General features: G+C 42.2%; 1 long non-coding RNA gene across 1 annotated transcript in view; it reads right to left on the reverse strand.

Annotated features, from left to right (window-relative positions):
• LOC118970447 (uncharacterized) overlaps positions 1-15,705 on the reverse strand; it is a 37,470-nt gene that overhangs the window by 9,841 nt on the left and 11,924 nt on the right. The window lies entirely within an intron of this gene.

Consider the following 15,705-nt stretch of genomic DNA (forward strand, 5'->3'; position numbering starts at 1 on the left):
CTACGGCAGAGGAATGACCCTCTTGCAGAGGTTTATGAGCAAGGGAACTGGGAAAAAAAAAATCGAAAAGCTAATTGCTGACAGGGGGTCCTCTCAGCCTATAAGCTCAAGAGCCAGGTGGGGAAATTGAAGACAAACGGTCAACAGAGTAGGACCACAGAAATGTGACCACGGAAATCTATGCAACTTATGTCTGAAGCTCTCTCACCTGGGGTCATAAAAACCCTGTCTCAGAATTGTCTTTGTAGAAGAAAAAATATGTATCTATGCGAATGAGCTTATCTGCAAATATTAGCATGAAGTTAAGTTAAATGGAAGACTGGCAAAGAGTCAAATGTTTTTCTGAATCAAGATTTGTTACCTGTGCCATATCTGAGGCCCAGGAGAGATGAGATTCACTTTTTGAGAGGTTTTCTGCAGTCTGACTTGAAGGTCTCAGTTGCTCTCAGTGTACCTGCAGTCTGATAAGGACAGGAAGTGGCAGTAGCAATAGCCTGAAAATTGGGCAAAATTTCCAAGTTATCAGAGGTAAAGCCCAGAAAAAGATAATGGTGGGTCTTATTTGTGATGCTACTTGGTTAATACACTGAAGTTGACTTCGTGTCTAATGAAAATCCTTGCAAAGACTGCACTTGGCTTGTTGCACCTGGGCAACATAGCATTAAAAGGACATAATATAATAAAAGATGAAGTCCGCTAAGTCAGTCACTTTTGTGATAGTACCCCCAAGGAACCCATGGAAACAGCAAGGGTTATGCATATAAAGGGGAGCCATATGAGATAGAAATAAGACCACTTGAGCAGCATTCTGCCTTAAGAGTTGTCTTGAAAAATACTCCCAAGTCAGGTCATTAAGAGCATTCCAGATCACTTCAACTATCGAGGGAGGTAAAAACACACAAGATTGTTCTGTCAATATAGGACTACCCAAAAATGACCCTGAATTTTTACTTAGGTCAAGGTGTTAAGTAAAAAGTTCATGTGTTCTTCAGAATCATCAGGGGGCAACATGCTGAAATATTAATAGCTGCTACTCTCTCAGTTTGCATCTGGGCACTTTGCAAGTGCTTTACCTGCAATAGTTTATTAAATCCTTACAACAATTTGGTGAAGCAGATACTATTATTACTCCCACTTTAGAAGTAAAGAAAGGGACGGCTAGAGAAGTATAGCAGTTTGCCCAGCTGGCAAATGACATAGCTAGGATTTGAACTTAGGCAGCTTACCACACATCTTCCCCTTCCAATCAAACCTGCTTCCCCATGATGGCACATGGATGGACGCTGGCAAAGAATGATTAGCCCTTATACCATAGCACGTCTTGTGTAACTTCAATGAAGTTAAAATAACATTTGCCTTCTCAAAATGGATCCAGTAAGAAGGCTGTTGATAGTAATGAGTGGAAAATACTATATAATGTAAGGGTTTTAATACCATGAACTCTATCCATCCTGGCCATTAGTTAGTAGGTAGTAAGTTACAGCAGGATTGTCAATGCAATAAGCCTTTTGAAAAAATATCTCAAGAATAATACTAGTTATTCCCCATAAGTTAGTTTTCCAGATAACCAAAGTGAAACCTTTAAGTTCTAAAGTTTTGTGGGTTTTAAAGAGCAATCTTAATTTTTTAAAACTACCTTTAAACAGAGAATCTTGGATGTGGTTAACCTTTTCTTGATAGTTGAGCACTAGTATGGGTATTATCACCCTGTGCGTTAATAGAATTCTGTCTCATTCTTTGGGTTACTATTACTTTACTATCAGGCTGCCAGACCTGTGGCCATGGTCTGGCTCAAATAATACCTTTCTCCAACCCTACTTTCTACCCTCACACCAACATGTGGTAGATAAAATGTTCTGGGCTAAGAAACCAAATAAGTTTATTATGGATTGCATTTTTTAAAGATAAAATTTAGCATAAAGTCTTAGTGACTGATTTCTTGTCCCCAGAGATCTTTTTTGCCCTTTATTTCCAGTTAATATGATTTGAAGGTTGATGGCCTAGAAGACTGACCAACAGATGGGCCATTTACGTGAGTACTTACCTCCTAGTCACCTGGCAAGTATTCCTCACAATGAAAATTGGAGATTCCTTTTTACAAAAGGCTAAATTACTCTAGCCTTCAGGGGTCGGGAAAAAAAGGGCCAGATAGTAAATATTTTAGACTTTGAGCGCCAAGTGGTGTTTGTTGCCACTACTTATCTCTGCTATTCTAGCATGAAGGCAACTATAGACAATAAATAGTAAACAAATGACTGGCTATGCTCCCAAAAAACTTTATTTACAAAAACAGGCAGTGGGCCAAATTTAGACCAAAGCAGATACTTCCCATTTCTGCTCTAGCCTTTGGTAATCTGAAACCCTTTGCAATCAGAAGTTTCACGGAGTGGGTAATAAATGCCTTCAGATAGGTAAAGAACCGACTCAGGGCATCACATTATTACACTGCTATGAAGAAGAAGAAACTTGTCCCAGGTCATGGAACAATAAGGCCCCTTCTCACTGGGGCGAGGTGAAAAGCCATTTCTGAAACCCACACATAATGTAAAGAACTTTAGTAGAAAGTAAAGCTGAAGTTCAGCATTTCAATCCCAGTGTTGTCATAGAATAGGCACTGGGGTTGAGTCTTAAAAGTTTCATTTTTTATACAGAGGAATTCTTTCCTTTGTTAAAAAAAATGCAAAAAATTCACCTTTTGCATGCAGTATAGCTAATAAGCGGCAAAATTCCACTGGGTATCAGTATGTTTATTTTGTTAGTTATCTATAAATACTTCATGGTTATTTGGTGCTGCTGTTCACAGTACATCTTAAAATGTTGGGGCCCAACCTGATCATCTACATCTGCTCTCTTACAACACTAAACTATGTTTTCTACCTTTATCTTGCATCTACCTACCACTTCAGCATTTTATTAAAAATAATAATAATAAAGAGAGAAATGTGGTATCCACATATAAATCAAGTATAAAGTATAAAAATCAAACGAATATTCATATTTGAACTGACTGTTTATAGTTCATAATGCGTGATCAAAACCGAAAGTTTCTGTGATGACTGCCCTTCTACTGTTCACCATGTAACTTATTCACTATGTAAGAATTTGTTCTCCATGTAAGAACTTGTTTGTTATGCTTCAGAAGATTGGAGACTGACGAGAATTAGGCTTGGGGTGGATTAATGATTATACATTGAGCATTGAGTCCCCTATACAGAATTTTATTGTTGTTAACAACCATTTGATCAATAAATAGGAGAGATGCCCTCATAAAAAAAAAAAAAAGTACACACTTCCAATTGTAAAATAAGTAAGTAACCGGGATGTAATGTATAGCATAAGGAATATAGTCAAAATATTGTAACAACTTGGTATGGTGATAGCTGGTACCTAGAATTATCATGTATATAAATGTTGAATCACTGTGTTGTACACCTGAAACTAATGTAATACTGTGTGTCAACTACCCTTCAATAAAAAATAATTATCTAAAAAAATAAATAAAAAATGTTGGTGTCCAGTTGCTCAAGGGCTAGTATAGTAGCAAGCCCCTATGAGGGCCCTAGTGACTCCTGCGGGTGTTCGTTCCCTCTTGTAGTGTCCTTACACACCATAGGACCAACTCACATGCAGCCAATAGGATACCACAGAAATGACAAGTTTTGACTTCTGAGGTTAGATCATAAAACATTTTAGCGTCTTCCTTGCTCTCTCTTGGTTGTGAGGACACTCAAGCAGCCTTATGGAGAGGGCCATATGGCAGGGGCCTGAGCCTCCTGCCAACAGCCAGCACCCACTTGCCAGCTATGTGGGTGAGCCGCCCTGGAAGCAGATTCTCCAGGCCCAGTCAAGCCGTCAAATGACGCAGCCCCAGCCAACATTTTGACTGAAACCACTTGAGCAATGCTGAGTCCCATTTCAGCCAGTTCTGAACTCTGGACCCACAGAAGCTGTGTGAGACACTAAATTTATTATTTTAGGAAGCTAAATTTTGAGATAATTTGTTATGCAGAAAGAGATGACAAATACAGGTAATATATAGAAATACAACTGACTTTTGTATATTGACCTTACATTTTGTAATTTTGCTAAGTTCACTTATTAGTTCTAGTAACTTCCTTGTAGATTCTTTGGGATTTTCTATGTAGATGATCATGCAGTTTTCAAGAGAGACAGTTTTATGTCTTCTTTTCCCATCTACAGGACTTTATTTATTTGCATTACTGCATTGATAAGAGCAGACCTCCCTGCTTCGTTCTTGATCTTACAGGAAAAGCATTCACTGTTTCAGCATTAAGTGTGATGTTAGCTGAAGGATATTTGTGGATAATCTTTATTCAGGTTGAGGAGGTTCCCTATTCCTAGTTTACTGAGAATTGTTTTCATTTTGTTTTGTTTTTTTAATTACGAGTGGATGTTGAATTTTGTCAAAGGAAAAAGCAAGCCACAGACTGGGAGAGAATGTTTGCAGAATACATATCCAATAAAGAACATGTATCTAAAATACATAAAGAACATTTACACTTCAATAATATTAAGATGATTCAATTTTTTAAGTGGGCAAAAGATTTGGACAAACACTTCATCAAAGAAGATATATGGATGGCAAATAAGCACATGAAAAGATGCTCAACATCATTAGTTACTAGGGATATGCAAATTAAGCCCAGCGGGGAGGGACTGTCCCAGGAGGTGAATTTGAGGGTTCAGTAGTGCACAGGGTTCAGCTGTGCCACGCGAAGGTCCCAGAGTGACTAGAGTGGAGCTTTCTGTTGAGTGAAGATTCTGGGGTCGTGACGGTAATGGAACACAACGATCTGAGGACATGGCTGCCCCAGGTTTCCCGGGGTGTCTAGTACTGACGATACCAGCTCCCTGGAGCTGTGCTTCAGCATAAGGTCTGTTACCAGTAAAGCTGCCTCCATCTCTGATTGCGTCTCTCTAGGGTTGGGAGAGAAACGCTGTGGGAAGAGGTAGGCTAAGATAACAGGATAATTTAGGTGGAAGCAGTGAGCTCCGTATTTTTGCTGAAGTCGGTACCTGGCATATAAGTAAAACTATTTAAAAAACAAAACAACCCAAAAAACAACTTGACCGTTCCAAAGATGTAGGTCAACTGGAACTCAGACACTGCTGGTGGGAGCGTGAAATGGCACAACCACTTTGGAGATGGATTTAGCAGCTTCTTGAAATGAAACGCACACACTTAACCTAGGGCCCAGCTATTCTGCTTCTAGGTAAATGCAAGCATGTGTCTCCACAAATACTTTGCACACAAATGTTCATAGCGTCCGTGACAGACGGGATAGCTCCCTAAACATGTCCTGATCCTCAGAACCTGTGAGTGTGTCGCCTTACATGACAAATGAGAGCTTGCAGCTATGATAAGTTACGGATCTGAGATGGGCGAGCACCCTGGGCTACCCAGGTGGGCTCAGTGTAATCGCGAGGCTCTGATTATAAAGCAGGGGGGTCAGAGTCGCAGGTGCAACTCGGGAGCCGAGGCTGGAGCAGTGCCCTTTGAAGGTGGAGGAGGGGCCACGAGGGGAAGAACTGTGAGGATGCTCCATACTTCTGAACCTCAAGTAGTCTGAAAGAAGCCAGACAAAGAGTAACAATGGATGGTTCAACTGAGGTGCAATTCTAGAAAGTGCAAACCGATTTGTAGTGACAGGTCATTGGTTGCCTGAGGGTGGGGGAGTGGGCAGGAGGGAATGATGGATTAAAATGAGTCTGAGGAAGGTGAAGGTGGTGGAAATACTATATTGATGTGGTGATGGTTTCCTGGGTGTATACCTGCGCCCCAAATCATCAAGTGCTGCCTTTTAATATGTGCAGAATACTGTATATCAATTATACCTCAATAAAGCTGCAAAGAAGTAATGAAGCCCTCCAGCAAGAAAAAGAGGTGGAGGTGGTACTGACGTTAAGAGGAACAGACGCAATAAGATGTCAGAGCCAACACTTCTCCCAAAGCCCAGAATTAACCCAGAAGGCCATTTGAAATTGTGAATTTATAGGTAGTCTCTTTAAATGAAGGACCTGACCTTGAGCATAGACTGGCTTCCAGGCACTAGGTTGTATAGTATCAGGTTGTCATAAGTTGCAAAACATGTAAGAATCAAAACGTGCAGACAAACTTCTACAGTTTTTCCTCGGATGCTTAAAGTTGTGTCATACTCAGTCCAGTACTTCCAAAAATTTCCTTAAACTTAATGGTAAATGTTTTGAAGTATTTTTTGGAGTTTCTTAATAGCAAAAGTAGAAACTTAAGTACCCTTGGGAATCATTTGTTCTTTCTGCTATGGTAAAAGTGCCTAGAGTGTAAAAACTGTCACACAAAAAAAACACCCTGGCAAAGAGATAAAATGTATTTGCACATCAGCAAATATTACTGCAAGGCCAGGCAGAAAGCATGGTTTCAGGAACACACTGGGACAAAGTATGCACCGGGGCACACAGTCAGACGCATGCTACGATGTTTCAGCGTATCTCTGAGGTGGGGCAGGGCCATGGGACAAGCATCATGATGAACTTTTCCTGCCTGTGATGAAAAATGCTGTGATATAAATAGTGTAGTAAGAACAGGAGGAACTCCATCTTAAGGCTCAGATTTCATTTTAAACACCAGGCGGTTGGGAGGTAAGATTCCCAACACATTCTTAGGTAATCAGTCAACAATTATCTTAAGGCTGGGCAAGCAGTCCCGACTGACAGGTTTCCAGTGCTTGAGGGTAACCACTATCTTGGAGAAGAACAGGATCAATAAATTCCCTGTGTTAAGTTTATCTTACAGAATTATCTAGAGGACTGACTGTAGGTGGTGACATACTGTCTCTCACAGAGAGGGGAATCATGAGACCACGTGTCAATCCTGTGCCACCCCCCACTCCGTCCTTTGCCCCCCTCTTGAAAGCCTTAAAAGACAGAATCCTAAGCCTCTGAGTGTGTCCCTCTCTGAGGGTGTCCACACTCCCCTTTCTCTGAGTGTGTACTTACTACCTTAAAGGCTTCTCACTGCTTACTGTACTGCGTTTTGTCTCTGTGCTGCTCCAGTGGTCAGTGCCTTTGTTACTTTTCTACTTCATTTTATTTTCTAGACTTAAGCACAAGTCTCTCTCTGTCCTACATCAGACAGGCAAGGAGCGACTACTGAAATCTCTGTTTGGGGCTTGCAAGTTCCCATTGCCTGGGTGACCCGGACAGGACCACAGCCGTAGATCATGCTCCTTAATAGCCTGCCTGAAAATCTCCTTTCTTTGCCTTTGGGAAGTTCTCGGAACATAATCTCACTCCATCCAGGGCTCTGTGGCTCCCCCAAATCCTGGGGTGGTAGGGGTTTAGTTCCCAGGCCACATAGATTCAAGTGGACACTGGACGCCAGGTGACCCTGGCTTTAGGAGTTGGCAAGGGATTTGCTGTATGCCGAGCAGGAGTTCAGTGAGCTTCCCTCTCCTCCCTCTGTTCTTCCTTGCTCTCTGCTGCCTGCACGGCAGCTGCCATTCCCTGCCACTCTTGCTTTAATGGATTCTTTCTTTATTCACACTCATCTGACCTGTTCGAGATTTCTTTCCTGTCCAGAGTCAAGAACCCTCTCTGATCCAGGCTGAGGTTTTACCCGAATATGCAGGGAGAGGCCTCCCCAGAAGCAGCTGCCTGGCAACATCTCTGCTTCTGGCATGTACTAGATTCTGCTTCAGAAACAAATGTCCAAAGCAGGACTTTTCAATTTTTGCGAGTTTCTAAAGCAAAGATGAACTAGAGAAAAGGGAGCCTCACCAATAAGTGACTCATGTAACAAAAACAATGATTCATGAAAAAACAAAACAAAACCCCACTGTGTGAGTCTAACCACTGATGGGGCAGCTGGTTTGGACTGGATGGAGTATAACAAGCATTCTGGGACACAGTTACGGAGACAGCAGCAAAATGAAATTCACTCAGTGTATCATTTCTGAGGAGGAAGTGAAGCCAGAGCTCTCAAAGCAGTAGAATCATTTAATGCTTTTCAACACGGAGGGAAATGACCATAATTTTTGCCCCACAGGAAAGTTGATTGGTTGTCTCAAGACAAGGAGTGTACAGGGACTCTAACTTGAACACAAGTTTTGCATTTTCCTTTATGAAAAGTTGTATATTCCAAAGGTACTGGCCTTTTCAATGATAACTAGCTATCAGTAGTGTGCTTCTCCACAGATACTTCATCATAAACACATAAACATACAAACACACTAGCTGAACTTTAAGGCAAAAGGGGCATTTGACCAAAGAGTGGCGCCAAAACTGCTTTTTGACACATTTTTGCTATGGAGAGGATGTTATGAAAAAGGGACATTTGGGGATATTTCTAGTGTTACGTGGTTTGGTCACATATAAAAGCTCTGTCTGCAAACTTAAATAACTCAGAATGGAATTTTCTAACCTGTTTAAAAATATTCCAAGCAAAGAATTTAAGTGATTTTTGATCCACTTGTTAATAACATAAAAATGTGACCCCTTTTTAGTTTGCTGGGCCATGCAGTTGACATCATGTAAGATGAAACTTTTTTAGCCAAAAGTAGATATTCAATATCAACATTTGCTAATCTTACAAAAAGAGAGGCTGCCAGACACTATGTGTCTCCTGATGCCATCAAACAGCACCTCCTCACAATCTCACACACACGCAAATCAGACCGGAGTCTCATTGAAGCCTCTAAATGCAATCTCAATATAGGAAAAGTAGCAGACGGGATATGCTAAAGACTGTTAGAGGCATGCGGTCAGTGCAATCTGACAGTGGGAAACTGCAGGACAGATGACCACCTTTCTCTGGCAAATTGCAAAGGCAGGTGTCATGGACTGAGTCGTGGCCCCCTAAATGCATGTGCAGAAACCCGAACATTCACTGTGACTGTGTCTGGAGACATGGCCTTTTTAGAGGGGCTTCAGGTCACGTGAGGTCATAGGGTGGGGCCCTCCTCTGCACGGATGTGGGGAGGGGGCAGCTATCTGAAAGACAGGAAGAGAAGCCTCACCTGACACCAGCCCTACAGGGCCTTGGATCTTGGACTTCCAACCTCCAGAACTGTCAGCAGATAAATGTCTGTGCTTGAAGCCGCCCAGTCTGTGCTGTTCTGTCATAGCCATCCAAGCAGACTAACAATAGGAAGAGAAGAGAGAGACAGGGAGAGGGAGAGAGAGGGCGCCATAGGTACAGAGGGGGGACCTATAGACTAAAAGCCACTTAAAACCACATCAACCAGTTATGTATATTTTACCACAATAAAAAAGAAAACATATCAACCAGCCATGTTGTGACCTTATTTGGATCATGATTTTTCATCATCATCTTGTATAGTTGTACTTGTGAGACAGCAAAGCATTTGAACAGGCTGATACTGGGTGATCTTAAGGAATTGCTATTTTTAAGTATAGTATTAGCGGTGGTGTGTCTTTTAGGAAGGGTCATTATTATAATTTTTTTAACTGAAGTATCATTGATGGACAATCGTATGATGGTTTCACATAAACAACGTAGCGGTTTCAACATTCACCCACACTGTCCAGTCCTCACCGCCCCCACCGCGGTCACTGTCAGTGGAGTAAGATGTCATAGAGTCATTGACTGTAAGACGGGTCATTATCTTTAAGAGCTACATACAGAATTATTTGTGGATGAAATGACACCCATGTTTGGGGTTTGCTCTAAGATAATGTGGGAGGGAGGGAGTGAATGGGGCAGACTTGGCTGGGGGTTGATGGGGCTGGGGGCTGGTTAGATGGAGGCTCATTCTACTGCCCTACTCCTGAATATGTTCACAATTCTGCATAATGCAGAGTTGAAAAAAAAAAAGTTGACAAGCCAAAGGTAACCAAGAGCTTTTGGGTAATTGGTAGATGGAATTGAAAAAACTCATGCCATGATTTGCTGGTCACACTGGGTAGCTCTACTCCCTTTTAGATCTGCATGTCTTGATGGCGTGTCTCTCCCAGCTGTCATGGACATTAGGGCCAAGGTGAAATGAGTTGCACTGTTTGGAATAGATCTGTCAAAGTATTGAGCCAAGATTTAATAAAAATGAAATTTATTAAAATAGTATTAGTACTCTTTAAAAGTGAGAGTCAATGGGTTTTTGTATAATCTATAAGAAAAATAAAATGCAAATTATTATTATTTTCTTTACTGAAGTGTCTTTGAACTATCTTATATTAGTTTCAAGTATACAGCATGGTGGGTCACCAGGTATCCACATTATTAAATCCTCACCCCCTAGTGCAGTGACTGTCAGCATAGGAAGATGTTACAGGATCCTTGGCTGTATTCTACATGCTGCACTACTATCCCCATGACCAACTTACATTATGATTGAGAATTTTTCTGCCCCTTTATCCCCCTTCCCTCCCTATCTCCCCACCCCAGCCCCTCCCCCATGGAGACCACCAGTCACTTCTCAGTGTCTATGAGTCTACTGCTATTTTGTTTATTTTGTTTGTTTTATATTCCACTAATAAGTGAAATCGTATGGTATTTGTCTTTCTCCCCCTGGCTTGTACCCTCTAGGTCCATCCATGTTGCAGCAAAAGGCAGGATTTCATTTTTTTAATGGCTGAATAATATTTCATTGTGTATATATACCACATCTTTATCCATTCATTTATTGATGGTCATTTAGGTTGCTTCCATATCTTGGCTATTGTAAGTAATGTGGCAATAAACATAGGGGTGCATATATTTTTCTGAATCAGGAATTTTGTGTTCTTTGGGTAAATTCCTAGGAGTGGAGTCACTGGGTCGTGTGGTATTTCTCTTTTTAGTTTTCTGAGGAACCTCCACACTGCTTTCCATAGTGGCTGCACCATTTCCATTCCCAGCATCAGTGCAGGAGGGCTCCCCTTTCTCTGCATCCTTGCCAGCACTTGCTGTCTCCTGTCTTCTGACTGATGACCCTTCTGGCTGGTGGGAGGTGACATCTCCTCACGCTTTTGATTTGCGTTTCCCCGATGACTAGTGATGTGGAGCATCTTTTCATGTGCCTGTTGGCATCTGTATTTCTTCTTTGGAGAAATGTCTGTTCAAGTCCTCCACTCATTTCTTAATTGGGTTATTTGTTTTTGGTGTTCAGGCATATGAGCTCTTTATATATTTTGGATGTTAACCCCTTATCAGATAAATCATTTACGAATATATTCTCCTATACTATAGGTTGCCTTTTTGTTCTGCTGCTGTACAGAAGCTTTTTAGTTTAATGCAGTCCCAGTTGTTCATTTTTTATTCTGTTTCCCTTACCCAAGGAGCTGTGTCCAGGAAAAAACTGCTCATGCTTATGTTCAGAAGATTTTTGCCTATATTTTCTTCTAAGAGGTTTATGGTTTCATGTCTTACATTTATTTAGGTCTTGATCCATTTTGAGTCTAGTTTTGTGTATGAGTTAGACAATAATCCAGTTTCATTCTCTTGCATGTAGCTGTCTGGTTTTCCTAACACCAGCTGTTCATGAGGCTGTCTTTTTCCCATTGTATATTCATGGCTCCTTTATCGTATATAAATGACAATATATATGTGGATTTATATCTGGGATCTCTATTCTGTTCCACTGGTCCATGAGTCTGTTCTAGGAAATTCTTTTTTAGAAATACTGTTTATTTTATCCCACCCTTTACACTTCATTTCCTGTGGATTGTACAATGTATTATAGTAACATAGTCAAGAGTTTCCTCTACACATGGCCCAAGGAGGGCAGGAGTCCAGAGGGCCACTCCGTAACAGGTCCCCTGGGCTTGTCAGGCTTCCTGGCCATCTGCCATCAGTGACCCAAACCTTTAAAATGTGAAGGCTTTGGGGCACTTATCCAAAGTCCAACATCACTCCACAGCTGGGACCACTGCCATCTCTCATTCCTCCACCAGGGCAGCTGGGTGTGGGCATAAACGACCACAAGCCCACGAGGCTGGCTGACTGACTGGCTTCCCCTCCTTCATCTGTTTCTTTGGCGTAGAAGCACACACTTTAATCTCCTGCCTGAACCAGAAATCAGGTGGAATGAGCAGAGAGAGCCGAGCATCTGTTGAAGCTCAGGCTCTGTGGGATGCAGACACACATCAAGTACGCTCCTTTGCCACTTCTCCTCAACACTGCACTGGAAGTTCTAGCCAGAGCAATTAGGCAAGAATAAGAAGGCATCCAAATGGGAAAGGAAGAGGAAAAACTGTCTCACTTGCAGATGACACAGTCTTAATGTGTACAAAACCCCAAGGAAGCCACATACACACACACAAAACTGTTAGAGCTAATATGTGAATTCGACAAAGTTGTAGGACACAAAATCAACAGACAGGCATCAGCTGTATTTCTATATGCTAGCAATTAACAATCCAAACAGGAAAGAAAGAAAACATTTATTTATAATAGCATGAAAAAGAATAAAATATTTAGGAATAAATTTAGCTAAGAAGTATAAGACCTACATGCTGAAAACTACAGAAGGTTGCTGAAAGGAATGAAAGAGACCTAGGTAAATGGAAAGGCTTGTGGTGCCCATGGACTGGAAGACCATATTGTTAAGATGACAATACTCAAAGAAATATACAGATTCAAAGCCATCTCTATCAAAATCTCAGTGGTGTTTTTACAGAAATGGAAACATCCATCCTAAAATTAATACTGAATTTCAAGGGACCCAGAATAGCCAAGACAATCTTGAAAAAGAACAAAGTTGGAGGACTCGCACTTCCTGATTTCAAAACTTGCTACAAAGCTACAGGTGGTACTGGTATAAGGCTAACCATATAGACCAATGGAATAGAACTGAGAGCCCAGAGGTAAACCCTCATATCTGTGCTCAATTGATTTTTGACAAGGGTGCCAAGACTATTTGATGGGGAAAGAAGAGTCTCTTCCAAAATTGTTCTGGGAAAACACGATATGCACATGCACAAGAATGAAGGTGGGCCTTTACCTTACACTATCTATGAAAGTTAACTCAAAATAGAGCAAAGACCTAAATTTAAGAGCCCGAACTATAAAACTCTTAGAAGAAAATACAAGAGAAAATCTGTATGACCTTGGATTTTTCAATGGCTCCTGAAATGACACCTAAAGTATAGGCAACAAAAGAAAAAAATAGATAAATCAGATTTCATTAAAATTAAAACTTCTGCATCAAAGGATACTACAAGAGAGTGAAAAGACAACCCACAGAATAGAATAAAGTATTTGCAAATCACATATCTGATGAGGGTTTAATCTCTAGAATATAGAAGGGACCCTTATAACTTAACAACAAAAAGACAAGCAACACAATTTTAAAATGGGCAAAGGACTTGAATAGATTTTCCCAAAGAAGATATGCAAGTGGCCAGTAAGCATATGAAAAGATGCTCAACATCATTAATCATGAAGGAAATGCAAATCAAAACCACAATGAGATACTGCTTCATACCCACTAGGATAGTTATGATTAAAAAATGGAAAATGACAAGCATTGGTGAGGACGTAGGGAAATCAGAACTCTTGTATATTGATGCTGGGAATGTAAAATGGTGCATCTGCGGTGGAAAACAATTTGGCAGTTTCTTAGAAAGTTAAACATATGACTCAGCAATTCCACTCCTAGGCATATACCCCAAAGAATTGAAAGCAGGGACTCATTCAGATATGCCAGCATCCATAGAAACAATATTCATAGTTGCCAAAAGGTGGAAACAACTCAAATGTCCATCAACAGATGAATGGATTTAAAAACTGTGAGACACACACATGCACATGCAGATAAATATTATTCAGTCATAAAAAGAATGAAGCGCTGATGCAGGCCTCAAAAAGGATGGCCCTTGAAAATCTGTGCTAAGTGAAATGAGCTGACACAAAAGGACAAATATCATATGATTCCACTTACGTACAATGTCTACAATCGCAAATTCATAGATACAGGAAGATTAGAGGTTATCAGGTACTGGGGGTTAAGGGAAATGAGCTTTTGCTTAATAGGTACAGTGTTTCTGTTTGGGACGAAATAGACAGTGGTGGTGGTTACACAACACTGTGGATGCAATGAAAGCCACTGAATTGTACAATTCAAATTGGTTAAAATGGCAAATTCTATGTTATGTATATTTTAACACACACACACACACACACACACTCACTCACACTCATGCACACATACACACATACATGCACCCAGACTCTGGGGTCAAAAAGACTTGGGTTCTAATGCTGGCTGTGTGGCCTTGGGCAAGTGACTTAGCCTCTCTGAGCCCTAGAGTCTCATCTATAAAATCAGGACATTGCTATCACTTGGCTCCCAGGATTATGATGCACATAAGGAGCTGACTCAGTGCCTGGGACCCAGGAGGCCCTCACCAGGTCACAGCTATTATTTATGATTACCAGTACGCAGCCCTACTCTCCGGGCTGCAGTATTTTACGAACATATTTCCCTTGCAGTCAAGCACTGTGACCACCCAAGAGCCCTGATAACCACACTCTGCAGGTAAGAAATTAGAATACCCGTGGCTGCAAGGGATGTCTGGCTCTGCCCACTCAAAATCTTTCAGGCTAGCGGTGAAGCAGCTGCTGAGAACCAACCCTGCTCCAAGCCCAAGTCGTATGGTCTTTTGTGGGCATTTCCCTAAAAGGCTCCACCTCCGCCAAGCCTCACACATGCTCTGGGTTCGGGCATGGGGCTATGCTGTTCCAAGCTGTCCTCCAAGGATGCTGAGTGACATCTGAGGATGACCCCCCTGGCTCACTCTGGGCCTCACGACTCACATGAAGTGTAAGGAGGGATGGGTCACGGGCACAGTTAGGAGCTGGGAAATGGGTCCTATAAGGAAACAGTGAGCCAAGGGCTGTTGTGCACAGGGAGAAATAGCCTACAGGATGGAAGCTGACCAGACCTCATGGTGGAGGAGGTGGAGGAGAGGAGGAACCCAAAGGGACCAGCAATGGCACAAAGCATCCATTCCAGACTTTCTTGCAGTTCCTTGAAAGCAACCCTCTCCTATGTGCCTCAGGGCCTTTGCATGTGCTGTTTTCTCTGCCACGAGCCTTCTTCCCCTCTCTTCACTTGCTAACTCCTTCTCATGTTTGAGGTCTCAGCTTCAGTGTCATCTCCCCAGGGAAGGTTTCTTTGACCACCACCTTTCTATACACTGCCATAGCACTATGGACTGCTCCTTCCTAGCTCTGACCACCCTGACTAGCAATGTGTCAATCGTGTGCTTGCACATGCATCCCCCCCCACTAGACCATGAGTTCCTAGAGGGTTGGGATGAGGTCTGCCTAGTTCATGGGTGGCTCCTAGCACAGAGCCCAGTTCCTGGTGCTCAGTACATGTTTGCTGGGTGGAGGAAGAACTTGAAGCCACTTTCCCCCAGGGATCCAGGCACTGATGAGACAGTCCTGGTTTCTGTCCCCACCTCCTCTCTCTCCTACTATTCCCTCCCTCCTGATGAGCGGGCTGCCTGCCCCAGTGATCATGGGACATGTAGAGGGACAATGCCACTTCCAGCACCCTGGCACCCCCAGGATCCCTCCAGAGCCGGGAAGAATGGGAAGCCTCAGACTCCAGGAAGAGCAGGCAGGCAGCAGGAAGGCTACCCTGCCTGAGGGATGTGTCCTGGGCAACACGGACCATGACGCCACCCCAAAGGTGGCCGGACCTCCTTTCCAAAGGAATGCAGCACAGCCCACCCGTAGTGGTCTTGCCAGAAACTTAAACCCAA

The sequence above is a fragment of the Manis javanica genome, chromosome 2 (genome assembly GCF_040802235.1).
Source record: "Manis javanica isolate MJ-LG chromosome 2, MJ_LKY, whole genome shotgun sequence".
Classification (NCBI taxonomy): domain Eukaryota; kingdom Metazoa; phylum Chordata; class Mammalia; order Pholidota; family Manidae; genus Manis; species Manis javanica.